This window comes from Anneissia japonica, unplaced genomic scaffold (assembly GCF_011630105.1).
Source record: "Anneissia japonica isolate Jap-2015-1 unplaced genomic scaffold, ASM1163010v1 scaffold288069_len450862_cov184, whole genome shotgun sequence".
In the NCBI taxonomy this organism is placed as follows: Eukaryota; Metazoa; Echinodermata; class Crinoidea; order Comatulida; family Comatulidae; genus Anneissia; species Anneissia japonica.
In genome coordinates, this window is record NW_022746790.1 from 429,770 (window position 1) to 443,269 (window position 13,500).

General features: G+C 34.2%; 1 long non-coding RNA gene across 1 annotated transcript in view; it reads left to right on the forward strand.

The window, feature by feature from the left end:
* The first annotated feature begins 2,177 nt into the window (after positions 1-2,177).
* LOC117120296 overlaps positions 2,178-13,500 on the forward strand; it is a 15,736-nt gene continuing 4,413 nt past the window's right edge. Inside the window, exons 1-3 of the long non-coding RNA XR_004447319.1 lie at positions 2,178-2,292; positions 5,653-5,889; positions 11,933-12,065. This is a non-coding gene — a long non-coding RNA (uncharacterized LOC117120296). The remainder of the gene's footprint in view (positions 2,293-5,652; positions 5,890-11,932; positions 12,066-13,500) is intronic.

Genomic DNA, 13,500 nt, shown 5'->3' on the forward strand with positions numbered 1-13,500 from the left:
CAGAATGCCTCAAATGTTATGTTCGGGCGTCTAGAACACAAAAATTTCACGGGGCATTCCCCGGACCCCCTACGACAGTGTTGTCTCAATTGGCCCAACTTTCGGGCCCCCTTCCGGGCCCCCCTTTTGGACATTTCTGGATCCGCCACTGGGGGGGGGGGGGGGCAAGGCCCGTTGCCGCAGGGAATTAAAGCCCCCCCACCCATCTGACAGAGCTCGTCGGGCATTCGGACTAAACTTTATTAGAAGACATCCTTAACAGACTGCGCCATCGGTGGGATGTGCTCTGTTAGTAATGGCGTAATGTACCTGTTTTGTTTGTAGGTGTAAGGGGAACCTAGTTTATGTGTACAAAATTTTTTGTACGTCCGTTCAAAACTGGCAACGCTGGACACTTTTAAAATTCTGGTAACAAGAACATGAACAGCAGTGAGGCTCTGGGGTCAGCGCCTTGCGTGGACTCGACAACTGCAGTTTTAATCTATACATTACTATCTAGACATACGTGGAACATCGTCGACTACATCGATCCAATGTACATTATATACATATTTACATTCTTATATACTTCCTGCACTGAGCTCGTTTTTCGATGTATTAACAATTCTTATACGTATTCTATATTTATGTATATGTATATATAGTTAAATGTATTATATATATATATATATATATATATATATATATATAGGCCTATATATATATTTATATAAATATATATATATATACATTCAAAAAGATAAATAATGTTTTATATTGTGTTTACGGTAATACGCAGCAAACTAATTTTTTTAATATAATACACACATATACGTGTGTGTGTGTATGTGTTTATATGCAAGGAGTAAATATTGTAAAAGGCACAACAACAAATACCTACATAAAAACAATCTCAATTTGCATATCCACCTGCCATAGCATTCATATGCATCTACAAACCTTTCCTGACGATCACATTAGCATGAACCAGTCTGTAGAGTGACTACAAAGTTCAAAAAGTTTATATATTAACTACAATAATAGGAATTGCATAGATGAAATCAAAACTAGCTCAAATATGCATAGAAAATCAAAAGGAAAGTAGGTGCGCAAGATCACTATAATACACTTGTGCCAATACCTGATGTTCAACAAAAACTTCACAGAAAAAAGCCTTTATTTTACAAAGTGTGGGCGAATTTCCAGGTTCAATATATTCTGTGACGCCGGCCTTATTTCACAGTCGGGAACACAGGCATATTTTAATTACACGATGGGTACCAGGGGTGGATCCAATATTTAAAATAGGGGGGTTCAAAATGTTTTCCAAAAAAACCTAAAATGAAATTTGGGTACTGGGGTCCTCTGCGGGAAAATGTTGATTCCTAGATGGCCGGAAATGAGCTTTCCCGACTTCTGTGGAGTCTTTTAATGACCTTTAATTTCTTCAAAATTAATGGTTTTCCCCCTCTTGAGAAAATGTCAGGTAATTTTATCTCATTCTTTATTTCTATCATAGAGGAAAAAAAATTAAAGACAGGCAATATATTATTATAAATTCCAACAAAATTGAGTAGTTGGTATGTAGTCTTTCTTCCATGGATCGATGAACAGATAGGCCTGAAGAATGCACTTTCGTACATAAATTATTACGACGGTTAACCAAGAACATGTATAATTTATTTAATTGAAAACTAGATTGGCTAAGCCTAGTAATTGTCTGATCTTCCAATCTATGCCCAGGTAGGTTAGCATGCCTTTTGTAAGGCAGGACCCAGTTGTATTTCGTTACGTTTCTTCACAGAGGGGGGTTCGTCCAAACCCCTTGAATACACCTGGATCCACCACTGGGTATATCTAAAATGCAAGATAATGTACAAGCTATAATATTTAGAATTTTGCATTATGTTTTATGCTTGTATAATATTTATTAATATAAAATACATTTATATAATTCTTGTTCTTAACACAATTACATTAATGATTAACATAAATTTCATTATTTGTCCTTGAAATTTAAGAAGTGGTAATAATAATAATAATAATAATAGTAAAACAATATTGTTTTTATTGGCTGTAGACAATTATTATTCTAGAATTCTACATTTAATGTTTGTAAAAACATTTAAATATCAATGTTGCATTCATTCCTTCTAATTCAGTTTATTTTTATGAAAGTATGAATTTTATTTCAGTAAAAATTTCGTAAAAGTTCAACCATTGGAAAATGCACTTCTGAAGATCTCTGCAAACCAGTGGACCAGTGGCTATAATGTTGCTTTCTCGTTATGTGCTCGTTACTTTTGCTGAATGGTGAGTCATTATGAATTTCATGTCCATTGTAAAATGCTTTGTGGGATAACGTTTGACCTGGTTCAGCAACTAAGAATAAACACTTTAATTTCAATATTACAACACAAAAACTGTCATATTCCCTAATTAGATTATTTTAAAATAAATTAAAATAAATTTTTAAAGTTTTCATAAAATAAGGTTTTAATTGAAAATTATAATTGAAAATTAATATAATTAACATTCTAATACAATTGCAGAGATCAAAATAATAAAATTATTTCATTTTTGTCATTACAGTAATAAGACAAAACAATGAACAAAACTATAGTGATTTTCTAATTAGTATTAATTTCCTACATGGTGTTAAATTTAATTGCAATCTATTGTTGTGTTGTTGTTCAGGCATCCATTTTTAGACCAGAGTATCTGCTCTAAAATTGGTTTGTGGAGAGTCCTTTTTATTCACTATTTTACAACATAGCAAATCTGAAAATTGGGCTATAATGCAGTGGCGATATAAACCGGAATATCTGAGTGAAAATGTAAACAAGTACAACAATAACAACATAATAGAGCTAAAGATTTGTTGTGTATCTATACATACCTCATGGTATGTATAGATGAAAGAAATACGGAGGCTTGGATGGAACAAAACGTGTCATCAAGCTATCTTGCTTACGCTTTTTATCAGGATCTGTACAAAAACATCCATAAAACAGTACAAAATCGTCTTAAAATATAAAAACTACTTATTAAAATAACTTACATTAAATATACCTACGATTAAAATACATCAAAATTAGTCTACCATACATAGTGATTTCCGTTATTTAGTTGGTAATAAAATATATCCTATATGTATACACAAAATTGGTTATTTAATACAAATTTATAAAGGCAGTTTGTGAAACTTACTGAAATGAAACGTGCATATCTTGATTTGACTTAGGGAGAATGAAGAAACTGGGGACGCTGGACGCTTTTAAAATTTGAAAACCCTGCTTTGTTTTATAGGAGGGAAACCCTGGGGTCCAACTTAAGAAAAGAGCAAAAACGAAATCACCTCTAGCTATGTGTACAAAATTTCATGGACGTCCTGTCAAAACTGGCGAGGCTGTAGACGCTTTTAAAGTTTGAAATTCCTGTTTCGTTTTGTAGGTGTAGGGGAATCCTAGGGTCCAACTTAAAATAAGGGCAATGAACGTTTGTTGGAAATCACCTCTAATTGATGTGTACAAAATTTCATGCACGTCCTGTCAAAACTGGCGAGGCTGTAGACGCTTTTAAAGCTTGAAATTCCTGTTTCGTTTTGTAGGTGTAGGGGAACCCTAGGGTCCAACTTAAAAAAAGGGCAATGAATGTTTGTTGGAAATCACCTCTAGTTGATGTGTACAACATTTGCTGCACGCCCGTTCAAAACTGGCGATGCTGGATGCTTTTAAAGTGTGGAACCTGCCTGTTTTGTTTTTAAGGTGTAGGGGAAACCCTGGGGACAAACTTAAAAGGGCAATGAACGTTTGTTTGAAATCACCTCAGTCGATTTTATGTTTACAAAATTTCATGCATGTCCATTCAAGAACAAGAACAGCAGTGAGGCTCTGGGTCAGCACTTTGCACGTACCAACACCAATCTTACTTTGCATATCCTGCCATAGCATTCATATGCACCTACAAACCTTGTCCTGACGATCACATAGGGAAAAAAATATATTTGTGTTGCCCTTAAATGGAAAAAAATTGAGATACTGTATTTGGTTGCTCGGTTCGATTTTTTTTTTTTTTTAGTAATACCTGAAATAGGATATAGGCCTCAAACTGCAATCCCTATTATGAAGATCCTATGGTCCTAGGCCTAAGACCTCGTAGGCAACACAACAGAATGATGGGAAGCTTACCAAACAAACAATATTCAAATTAATGATGGAATAAATACTAACCAGTATATTGAAATAAATTTAACCGAAATAAATCTATTTAAAGAAATATTTATTTTAAAAAAATAATTTGTGCATCCGATCCACACGATCACACACGGACAGATCAAGCAAAATACCATACTATGGCTTTAAAAAATGGCTAACAAGTGCCGGCTCTATATATAATACAATCTTTTGGGAGGAAAGTATGTAATGTCTATGGAGATTTTTGTATGATCGGAAAGAAATGCAAGAAAAGAAAGAGTAAAGAAGGAGGAGAGGGAGCGGAAAGAGAGTGTTTATTATGATTCAGTTCCCGACTGAGTTACATTTTCTCACAATTCACATTTGCGAATCCGGGTGGGAGGCTGGGTCAGGGGTCCTGATAAAAATAAATAAATAAATAAAATAAAAAAAAGAATTCTAGACATACATACCTTTTCAGGACCCGTGAGCTGAATTTTTTTTTTGTTGCAATAAGAAAATTAGAAGTCGTGAAAGCTTCTTTTCCACCTCCTAGGAATTAAAATTTTCTCGGGAGAGGACCCTTTTATTTTGGGGGTTCATCGATTCATGAAAAAAAGAATACGTAGGCCTATACAATGTATATACTGGTTCACACATAATAGGCATATTTACTGAATAAGAATGAGAAAAAATTGACTGTCTTAAGGGGGAAATCCTTGAATTTTGAAGAGCTTAAAAGTCATCAAAAGACACTTCAGAAGTGAGGAAAGCTCATTTTCCTCCATTTAGAAATCAACATCCGGGGAGAACCTGATCCCGCCTTTCACTTTGGGGTTCAGTGATTCATGGAATCATGTAAACCTTGAATTAAGAAGAACTTAAAAGTAATTAAAAGACACCTCAGAAGTCGGGAAAGCTCATTTCCCGCCCTCTAGAAGTAAAAAAGGACCCCCCACCCCCTTCATTTTTGAGGTTTTTAGGAAACATTTTGAAAAAAAAAAGGCAATGCCTAGGTCTCCAGCTCAGCGCGAATCATCATCATTATCATAAATTATATTTACCCAGTATTATGAAACTTCTATCTGATAGCATGGAGGTATAATACCTCTGTGCTATCAGAAGACTTCTTGACAAACAATCCATCTAATCATAACCATCCATTATGAATGCACAATAAATGTCTATTTTACAGTTTTTTCTTACTTGTCCAATACAATATCATTATAAATGATGTTTTCCCAATATCATGAAACTTCAATCTGATATATGGAGGTATCAGAATGCTGTACGAGACGGTTGAAGAGAATTAAATTGGGATGTGTTATAGTCAAGTTTTACTCAACTGATGTTGGTGTTGAATATATATACAAACCCTATGAAATAATGTTATTTAAGGGAGAATTTAAATTAATATTACACATTTACTTTTGCCATTTTTTTTATTAATGCAAGTCTTAATATTTGTTGGTTATCTAATATCATTTTTGTGTTACAGGCTGTTTGCTAGTTGACTCATTTGCATAAGTCACCAGACCATGGTCTCATCACAATGATGTATTATGATAATGAATATTCATTGTCAAACACTTGAAACTACAAAAATCAGGAAACTGCTGAAATGACACCACGAAGAGCAACTTCTAGATAGGGTGTGCATGTGCGTTTCACCACAGCGAATCAAGAATGTTGTAACCTTCTACCGCTTGGATTATAGGCCAGTGAACATTTTAAAGTAAGTCTACAATCAAACAAACACATAATTACTTAGTATATCACTTACCTTCTTAACAAACAATCCATCTAATCATAATCATGCACAATAAATATTTCAGTGTAGACCAGGTAGTGTTAATGTCCATATTTGCTACTATGTACAAGGTTCACCTTGATTTTACAGTTTTTAGCGCACTCCCTGAGGGAGAGCTCTTGTACTATGATTTTGAGTGAATTTTGAAGTCATTTCTTTTTCTATCATTGCCTTCACTTGTGACACGATTTCTATCAGGGCCTTCATTTGTGACGCGATTAGGCTGATTTTGTAATAATATAGAAGAGAAGGCTTGGGAAATTTAAAGTATGGAAAGAGTTTTTCGAAAATATTGTCGGGAAATCCGTGAAATTGTATGTTTTTATATCATATCTCTTGCCATTGGGATGGGTTTCTTAAAACTGATGGTGGCATGCGACTACTGTACATCGGAAATAACTATAAAAAGACGGATTTGTTCATCAATTCGTAAAATCACTGAATATTGCGATAATCTCATCTATGCACGGTACTAGGCCTAATGAACGACGTCCCAGTACGCAAACGACTATTTTTTTTAGCATTAACCAGGGACCTCCCTGAGTTTACTTCTGTCAGTTCTTGCACACACATGTGGCGTACAAAGAAGGGTGTCCCGAAAGCTCAGACCACGAAATCTAAGACCTAAGACCTCGAGATATCAGACCCACTCGAAATATCAGACCCCACAAATTAAGACCATCAACTAAGTATGCCAGGATTTCAAGACAATACCTTTATTCGAAAGCTAACGTCAATATAAAGAACCGACTAATCATAAAATAAACACCATTAAGTATCATCGATACCAGCTAGGCCCCTATTTGCGACGTTTACTGGAGAAAACTAATACAGTACAAACAAACCAGCTATTCGCACTCCACGAAACCGTACGGTACGGTTTCGGTACGTTTTCGATAGCGGTTTCTAATGCACATCTATCGTGCGAATACTGTATCCGATATTATGGTTCTCAATTGTTCTCACTCTTTATATTTTTAGGATAGTTTGTTTGTTTGTTTGTTCTTTTTACATTCACCTTATCTTTTTTACTGCTTCTTTTTTGTTTTATATGCGGTTTCAAAATATTATATAATAAAAAAGATAAAATTACTAAAAGCATAGAACATGAAACTAGGACCAGTGGCGGATCCAGCGAAGGGGGATGGGGCATGAGGGCCCATTTTCCCCCCCCCCCCCTATTCAGTCAAGCCGAAAATTTTGAGTTAAGAGAGGAAAAATTGTACCCATGAGTTCAGAGGCGATCCAGCAGTGGAATGAAAGATAGCTCGATTATTTTCCACTTTACACCAACCATGGTTGAGCTAAGGTGGGCGTGGCGGTGGGAACAGAGGACTTGGATATAGCACTTAGAGACCTTGTTTATTTGCAACTTATAAATCGACCTATTATTATTATCATTATTATCATTATTATTATTATTATTATTAATATTATTATTATCGAGAACGATCGGGAATCATAACACAGTATCAGATATTCGCACGATGCAGAGCCATATATATAAAGAGTTGCGACATTCCGCTCCTTGATTTGCGAAAGTCATGTGGTACACACCATCCATTTTGATCTTCCTAATGAACACATGCAAAGTATATGAGTTACGTACACTGCATATTAATTTCACACACGTAATTGGGTTTACAATTATATTATTTTATAATTAACATCACTTAGTATGGACAGCGTATTAGAATTCATATATGAGTTGTAAAATATCTATAGAAAATCGTTAAAGTTTCAGCGCCAGAATAGATTTAATTTTAATTACCGCAAACTTGACGCCGCATCACAAATGAAAGGGAGGTCAGTGTGTTTTTTTTTAATTACCGTACCCATGCGCACAAAACAAACTGTCGAATACCGTTAACATCTACACCTGCATCATTGGCTATTACACTGCATTCTTGTCAATTGGCATGACAGCAGTAAATGCACTGTCTGCCCTAGGGTGGCTTTTGATACAATCCCAGTCATTTTTCGGCCCCCCCCCCCCCCCCCATCCTATTCAGTCAAGCCGAAAATTTTGAGTTAAGAGAGGAAAAATTGTACCCATGAGTTCAGAGGCGATCCAGCAGTGGAATGAAAGATAGCTCGATTATTTTCCACTTTACACCAACCATGGTTGAGCTAAGGTGGGCGTGGCGGTGGGAACAGAGGACTTGGATATAGCACTTAGAGACCTTGTTTATTTGCAACTTATAAATCGACCTATTATTATTATCATCATTATCATTATTATCATTATTATTATTTTTATTATTATTATTATTATTATTATTAATATTATTATTATCGAGAACGATCGAGAATCATAACACAGTATCAGATATTCGCACGATGCAGAGCCATATATATAAAGAGTTGCGACATTCCGCTCCTTGATTTGCGAAAGTCATGTGGTACACACCATCCATTTTGATCTTCCCAATGAACACATGCAAAGTATATGAGTTACGTACACTGCATATTAATTTCACACACGTAATTGGGTTTACAATTATATTATTTTATAATTAACATCACTTAGTATGGACAGCGTATTAGAATTCATATATAATCAAATATTTGCATGCGTGTATGCTCGGGTAAATTCCGTGCTCGCGTAAATTATTGGAATAAATTGGAATTTTTTTCATTTATCGTTAATTGCTCACATTTTAATTAACGAAGACTGAAAACCCGACATATTTTAATTAATTGTAATCTTTTCTTTTGATTTAATTGTTTATAATATATATATATATATATATATATATATATATATCTATATCTCCTGGCCTAGGCCTATATGGTAATTATACATTATAGGCCAAATCAATATTTGTATATTATAGGCAAGCTATTACGTTACAACTAAAAATTAAATGAAAAAAATACTATATTATAGATAAATCTAACGGAGAGTTAAATAGGCAATTTAACCATTAGGATGCGTACCAGTACTTAAGTACAAATAGTGTGAATGTCACTCCAAAAAAGACATAGCAATTTTATAATTACTATAACTTTATTTTGGAAACAACGTTTTTAAAACAGCAGACACGCTCTTGCAGTGTGTTCATAAAAGTAACATACTGTACAGCCATAATACAATATTAACACAGAGATTTTTAATACAATTATATACGTTACACATTTACACAAGTTGAATATATCACAGATCCAGTATGTCATTTAACACTTAACAATTTATAACATTTACAGCAAAGCACAATTTATATATTGCGGCCAACTGACCTATACTATTTTAATATTTATAAATAATAATAATCAAATTAATAACATAAGATTTGAATAGGGCTCGCTCATATTCTAATTTAAAGAGCAACAATCTATATACCCTATATACGGATTTTAATTACATTTTGATATACATATTTAATTACTTTTTGCTGGTCTTGCATATCATTTATTTGCAAAAATAACAGGAGCTACTTAAGGGTCTATATGGCAGGATTGCCTCTTGAAGAATGCTTGCCATCGAAGGGCTCTCTCGGTCTATCGGCGAGGATTAAAGAACTGCTCAAAAATAGTAAATTCTTACAGTATTTATAATATGAAATTGGATATAAAGTAGTGAAATCATTAAAAAAAATCTATAAATAGAGTTACATGAAATTCGACTGCTAAAAATATTAAATGGAATTAAACTACAGGCCTCGAATTTGGGGATTTTATGGGCAAGGTCAAATGGCCTCCAGTATGACATGATTTTGAAAGGCACCAAGGCCAAATGGAAAGGCACCAAGGCCAAAATTTCAAGTATAAAAGGGCACCCAAGGCAAAATTTAGCTTCAGTACTAATTTCTCGCAAGTGCCTTGATTCATCGTAGCCAGGCTAGCCAAGCTAGGCCTAGCCAAGCCATAGTTGTCAATGGTAATATAACTTTGTTTTGTTTGCCTACAATATTTTTTTGACTCCATGTGGGTAAATATTATAATGTTTATTTCATGAAGTTTAATCTAAGTTATATTAACGCAAATGTTGTTAATAAAAAATCACCAATCGGCCATGTTTCTCTTTGGTCACGTGGATAACTTAACGCTGATTACCGCACTCTGGTTTACGTTAATTTTCGTTGTCAACAAAGTCAATTTATAACCAGTCGAATGAAAATAATACTCAACGAAAATTCGTTCCAACGAAATGAACCAGTCGAATGAGCCCATGTTTTGCAAACCGCTAGAGTTTTTGGCTTTCGTGTTTTCTTTCGAGATTTAAACGTTCTTACTTAGATTTATTTTACGTGTCAAACGATCTATATTAAGCATTGTGGGGGCACTGAGGCCAGGCTTCAAAAGGGCAGGCAAGTAGTGGCTGTCGTCGTGCTTCATTTTCAGGGGCACCAAGGCCAACTGGGAGGGCACCGTCGGCAATGGTCGCGGTGGCTGCGGTAAAATTCGAGGCCTGAAACTATACAAGAGGCCGCTAACTGTATTATACAATATTATACACAGGAACGCACATGACGATAGACACAGAACGCGCATCGCGTATGACACAAAATGGCTTCTAAATTCTCAGTGTCGCACATAGAGATATAATAAGAATACTAGAGCGCTAACTGCAATTCGATGTTCAAAATACACAGAGCTGTGTGTGTGTACCATCCAAGACGGCTGCCATAGATTCAGCCAATCAAATTTCGCCTAAGTACTATCATTTTCAATGGTGTCCTCAATTTACCCAGAAAGTTCAGTACAGCTAGTTACCCGTATGTTTGAAACTCGAGCGTTGCGGTGTATGGGTGTAATGTAGTACACGATTTTATTTTTTTTTTAATTTTTGAATAAGATGCTCTATTCGGCCTCTTTTTGGCTACGATAGTTCAATAAATTGTTATCAATACTAATTATCATTAATCAAATAATAGTCAGTCAGAGGGCTTATTTATGGTAATAATATGTATACTAAGCCTAAAGGGGGCGCTTTCCTACGGCAGCCATCTTGGATGGTACACATACATAACTCTGTATTGCTTTCTATCTTGTCAGCACTCTAGTTGTTTCTCTATGGTGTCGCAACTCTTTCTATCTATGGCTCTGACACGATGTACATTAGAAACCGCATCGAAACCGTACGATTCCGTGGAGTAGCCTGTACACTAACAACGGTTTGTTTGTACTGTATTCTCCAGTAGACGTCGCAAATAGGGGCCTAGCTGGTAACATGGAGTTATAATATTATCAAAATAATTATGACTGGTATCGATAATACTGGTGTTTATTTCATGATTAGTCAGTTCTATATATTGATGTTACCTTCGAATAAAGGTATTATTGTCTGGAAATCCTGGCATACTTAGTTGAGGGTCTTAATTTGCGGGGTCTGATATTTCGAGTGGTCTGATATCTTGTGGTCTTAGATCTTAGCTTTTGTTGTCTGAGCTTTCGGGACACCCGTACAAAGAGACGTTCGCTAGTAGGTAAACAAAACCATACTTGGGTATAGGGGTGCGCAGTCAGGCGTATTATGATTAATTTTAGAGAGTTGTCTATAATAATAATAATAATAATAATTAATAATAATTGGACGCTTTTACGGTGCATCCAATCGGCCACAGTTAAAGGGGAGGAGCAAAGGCCAAAACGGAATATCGGCGTTCAAATGATGCACTATTATTAAAACAGTGTTTTTAGATGCGTTTTGGTAGAGCAATAGAAAGCACGTCTGAACACAGATTTGTCTTCTGGAATAAATTGGCAATCTTGCCTGAATATTAATATAAAATACATTTATATGATTCTTGTTCTTAAAGTAATTACATTATTATTATTATTATTATTTGACCTATGTTGGAATTAAATAATGATGATAGTAATAGTAATATTAAAATAATGTTTTTATTTGCAATGGACAAGTATTATTCTAGAATTAAAATTTACATTTAATGTTTGTAAATATAAATGTTGCTTTTCTTTTCCTAATTCTGGTTTTTTGATGAATGTATGTATTTTATTTCAGTAAAAATTGTGTAGAAGGCTGAACATTGCAATATGCACTTCTGAAGATCTCAGCAATCCAGTGGACTCATCCTGCTCAACTCAATGGCTATAATGTTGCTTTCTTGTTTCATGCTCGTTAATTCTGCTGAATGGTGAGTGAAAATACTTGTTCTTATTATGAATTTCATGTCTGTTGTAAAATGCTTTGTGGGATAACATTTGACCTGGTTCAAAACTAAAAATAAACATTATAATTTTAATATTACAACACAAAAACCCTAATTAAATTATTTTAAAATAAATTAAAATAATATTTTTTCATGAAATAAGTTTTTAATTTAAGTTAATATAATTAACAGGGTAATACAATTTGAGAGATCAAAATAATAATATTATTTCATTTATGTCAGTAATGACAAAACAATGAACAAAACTATATAAAGTGGTTTTCTAATAAGGATTGACCTTGACGAACTATTACAGAAAGTATACATTTAGACCCATTAACAACTTTTGAGAGATATTTATGTTCGAGACATCATAAATTTAAATGACCCTCACATTTACACCCTAAACTGGATCATGCCCAACACATAATAATTTCTTCCTTCTAACTGGGTTAAACTTTCCCATATATGTTTCGTTCAAATCAGTGGATCCGTTTTTGTAATATCTGGTCTGGAACGTTTTCCTTTGGATGGTCCTCATATCCATACCCTACTGCTGATAGTTAACAAAATGTTATCATTCTTTATTTGACCATGAAAAACTATTCTGCAAAGTTTCATTTTCATCCATTTATATCTGGGATGTAAGCAATTAAATAACCCTTAAATTTACACCCTAACCTGGATCGTCAAAAAGTAATATCTTCCTTTTAACTTTCCCGAAAGTTTCATTTAAATCCGTTAGTGTGAAATATCTGGTCTGGGATGTTGTCAGTTGTACACCTGCCTATTCTTGACATCTTCTGGCTTAACACACTGGCACATTTTACTCTTATAGCTGACCAAAAAAATACCTGTCATGTATTGGTGTTGAAATGGAAATATTATGCAAATAGAAATATGAGGATTTGGTTTTTAGCATCACATGTTTAAATGTAAAGATGCATTTTAATGCGTATTTAAAAAAAAATATTAATATAAAAATATTTAATATTTAAAAAAAAATATTCCCAATCAGTTCTGAAAAAAGGTGGCGTTAGTATAAAAACGATGTATAGCTTTACTGTAATTACACTAATTTAAATATTCATTATCTATTGTTTCTGCGATGTTTAGGTCTTGGACCTCAAATTCACACCCGAATTTGGTCATCAACACTTATAATATAATAATATTATAAACAAATAATATCTTCCTTGCAACTTGGTTAAACTTTCATTCATATCAGTTGATTAGTTTTTATGATGCACCTTATCCTTGAGGTTATAAAGTGCAATTATTTCCCTGATCGTTGGATCCACATGTGTTGCTGGTAATTAGCGCAGGAGCAGGCTATCCTACCAGGTACTGATACCATTTATATTAGTAGTAAGTGGTGTCAAAGGCCAAACAAACTGAATTCAAAATTTATTCTGTACTG